Source organism: Martes martes, assembly GCF_963455335.1.
Source record: "Martes martes genome assembly, chromosome: 11".
Classification (NCBI taxonomy): domain Eukaryota; kingdom Metazoa; phylum Chordata; class Mammalia; order Carnivora; family Mustelidae; genus Martes; species Martes martes.
Window position 1 is genome coordinate 69,909,151 of NC_137899.1, and position 4,453 is coordinate 69,913,603.

Genomic DNA, 4,453 nt, shown 5'->3' on the forward strand with positions numbered 1-4,453 from the left:
AAATATAGTGAAGGAATAAAATGTGACTATAACAATGAAGAATAAAAAAGATTTTTAAAAAGGTATTGAAAAGGTAAAATTAGTTAAAGAATGTTAAAATAGGAAAGAGGAAAATTTTTAAAAAATAGAATAAGAAAAAAATTAAAAGAAATTAACTTTGAAAGACTAAAGAATCATGGGGATAAAATCCATGAATTCTATTATTCCTTCCCCTAGCTTTGGAGTTCTGCAGTTCTCATTGATCTGTGAACTTAGTCTTGGCTGGATGTTCTTGCTGATCTTCTGGGGGAGGGGATTGTTGCAGTGATTCTCATATGTCTTTGAGGCAGAATTGCACTGCCCTTGCCAGGGACCAGGCTAAGGAATCTGCTCGGTTTTGGTGTCAGGGGCCTTTGTTCCCTGGCCCTTGATCATGGCCTTTGATCATGGCTTATGGTACCCCTGAGCTGAGAGCCCACTCCTTGGCTCTGTCTCTGCAGCTGGCTTACCTGCTCCGATACCTGGGAGCTCAGCCATACTCAGGCATCCCTGGTCTTTCTATGACCCCACAGGTCCTGAGAGCACACCATTTCCACAAGGGCTCCACCCCAGCTTTGCCTCTGGAGTGATGTCCCTCAGTGGAGCAAACTTCTAAAAGTTCCAATTTTGTGCTCCACTGCTCTCTCACTCGTCAGGAGCCAGCCCCTCTGCCTGTGGTCTATTTTTCCAGATGTTGCCTTTTGATTCACTTCTCTGCACATGCTACCTTCCAGAAAGTGGTCGATTTTCTCTTCCTAGAATTGTTGCTCTTCTTCTCTTCTATTTCTTGTCGGGTTTGTAGGTGTTCAGAATGTTTTGGTAACTATCTAGCTTAACTCCTGGGACCTGATGATATTTAGGTTTCCTCCTCTTCCACTATCTTGCTCCTCCCCTGATGTGGTAGTTACATTTTTTAATGTTTTTAGGAACTTCCACATTTCTATAGTAGCTGTACCAATTTACATTCCCACCAGTAATGCACAAGGTTTCCCTTTTCTCCATATCCTCATCAACACTTCTTAGATTTTTTTTTCTATTTTGAGAATAGCCATTCTCACAATTGTGAGGCGATAGCTCATTGTGGTTTTGATTTGTTTCTTTTTTTCCTGATGATTGGTGATGTCAAACACATTTTCATGTACCTGTTGGCCCTCTGTATGTCTTTGGAAAAATGTCTATTCAGATCCTCTGTTCATTGTTTAGATAAGATTTTTTTTTATTGTTCTTTCTTTCTTTCTTCCCCTGCTATTGAGCTGTATGATATTTTATTTAAGATTTTATTTTATTTTTTGGTAAGAGCACACACAAGTGGTGGGGGTTGGGGGAGAAGGAGAAGCTGACACCCCACTGAGCAGGGAGGCTGATGCAGGGCTTGATCCCAAGATCCTGAGCTGAAGGAGATGCTTAACTGACTGAGCCACCTAGGTTGTATGAGATTTTTGTTGTTGTTGTTGTTTTAAGATTTTATGTATTTATTTGACAGAGAGATCACAAATAGGCAGAGCAGTAGGCAGAGAGAGAGGGGGAAGCAGGCTCCCTGTTGAGCAGAGAGCCCGAAACAGGGCTTGATCTCAGGACCCTGAGATCATGACCTGAGCCGAAGGCAGAGGTTTAACCCACTGAGCCACCCAGATGCTCCTGTGTGAGTTTTTAATATATCTTACATATTTAGTCCTTATCAGATACATGATTTGCATATGTGTTCTCACATTCACTAGGTTGCCTTTTTATTTTGTGGATGGGTTCCTTTGCTGTGAAGAAAGTTTGTAATTTTTTCTTTTGTTACCTTTGCTTCCAAAAAATAAGTACCATGACCACTGTCAAGGAGTTGACCACTTTTGTTCTTTTCCAGGAGTTTTATGGTTTCAAGCTTTACATTCATGTTTTTAATCCACTTCAGTTATCTTTTGTGTATAGTTTAAGATAGTGGTCTAGTTTTATTCTTTTGCATTTGGCTAATTTTCCCAGTACCATTTCCTTTTCCCATTGTACATTTTTGGCTCATTTTTCATAAGTTAACTGCCCATACAGGAATTTCTTTCTGGACTTTGTGTTCTATTCTGTCTGTTTTATGCCAATGCCACATGATTTTGATTACTACAGCAATGTAATATAATTTGAAATCACAGAGTGTGATGCCTCCAGCTTTGTTCTTCTTTCTTAGGATTACTTTGGCTATTTGAGACACAATCCATCTAGTTTGTAATTCAGTATTCTCAGAGTTAAAAGCTATTTCTATTTACATGGGTAGCTGGCAAATAAATTTAGAAACACCTATCAATTGTCAATATTAATAGAGATAAAGCATTCACAATTTGAAGGATACATCACTCTATCAAAATAAGCTATGTACTCATTCTATCCTAACCCTTGCTCTGTAAAAAAAAAAAAAGAATTATCACAACAAAGCCCCATGTTTTCTAAATTTTTTTTTGTGACTACACATTTCAAGGACAAGTTATCAAACAGAAGTGTTGATTTGTATGCATAAAGTACTGCCAGAATCTCAGAGTTTCTTTGACTTTAAGTGACTTCAAGAACTCAAGGTTAACATTTTTGAACACTTGTACAAACTTTAAGTGGTAGGGTATCTTTTTGAATCCTGGAGAATAATTTATTAATTAAATTCAACTGATGTGTAGTGTCTTTTTTGAAGAACTGGCCTGAAGCATAGCTATTAACCATTATAATTGTTTTTACTGTAAATTTATTGAAAACTTACTATTTGCTAGGCATTGCTCCAAGAACTTTCTGTTGAATATCTCCTTTTATCCTCCCAGTAACACCTGAGGGATAAATACAATTATCCCCACTTTACAGATAAACAGGTACGGAGAAAATACATAGTTTGCCCATGGTTATATTATTGGTAATTGCTGTGAGTCAAAGAGTTCATATTAATTTCAACCCAGAACCAAACTTAAAGATCAGAATGGATATAAAACCCCAGATGTAATAGCCCAGCAATTGGAGATGATTCTTTACTAGCTATTTATATCTAGGTCCTAAGCTGAAGGACTGGACCCACAAATCAAAAGTGCTAAAAGATTGCAGCCAGGCCATTCTCCATAGCTGTTCATTTTAGGGATATGGAGCCAATTTTAAATTATATATATATATATATATTTTTTTTTTTCTTTTAGGCATACTATTATATCCATTCTCATGTTCACACTACAGTTTAAGGAATAATCTGGAATGGATATATGATGGAGTGGTAGGAAGGTGGTGGTTGTATTAAGTTGATGAGTTTTGTCTTCCTCTATCATTCATTAGTCAATTGCACTTATTAATAATTTACCCATATTATACCATAGCAGTTTTTGATATTTGGTAGGTAATATGATGCTCTCCCAACCTTTATACATTTAAAAATTAAAAAAAAAAAAACACAGAAAAAGTTAAGAGTATAAGAGAAAATGGATATGGATTACTTTAACTATAATTATATAAAAACATTATGGAAATGATTGACATGTGCAAAGCTGCACATTATTTAATGTATACATCTCAACGAGTTTGGAATTATCACAGCATGGAATTTTCACCACCATCAAGTCTATAACATATCCACCACCTCCCACAGTTTCCTCCAAAACCTATTATTGTTATTTCTGTGATATGGACACTAAAGATTTACCATCTTAGCAACTTTTAGCTGCACAGTACATAGTTGTTAACTCTAGGCACTATGCTATATAGTAGATCTTTTGAAATTATTTATCCTACATAATTGAAATTTTATTTACTTGTGGCCATCAACTCTCCATTTTCTCCTCTGCCAAGCAATCAGCATTCCGCTCTCTCCTTCTATGAGTTGGACTATTTTAGATTCACATATAAGTGAAGTCATACAGAATTTGTCTTTTTGTCTTAGCTTATTTCACCTAGCATAATGCTCTTCAGATCTATCTATGCTGTTTCAGTTCAGGATTTTCTCATTTTTCCATGCTTAATAATGTTCCATTTTATGCATATATTTTATTTTCAAGTCATTCTGACTTTAATTGTTTGGATAAATCCTCCAGAAGTGGCAGTTCAGTTCTGGATCATAAGATGTAATTTTTTAATGGAATCTTTGTACTGCTTTCCATAATGGCTGAACTAATTTAAGTCATCCCCAACAGTGTACCAGAATTGTTTTCTCCACATCTTCACTAACATTTATATCTTGTCTTTTGGATAATAGCCATCCTAACAAGTGTAAGGTGTTATCTCTTTGTGGTTTTGATTTGCATTTGCCTGATAGTTAGTGATAAATTCCACTATACATCTTAGGGAGATTTTCCTTTATGTGTAATGTACATCTTTATATTATTTGTAATTCACATATTATACTTTATACTTGTATAAATATACACATTACAAACTTACACTTTAGTACTTAGTTTTATGGTCACTTTTATGATCATTACTTAAAATTATGTATATTTTT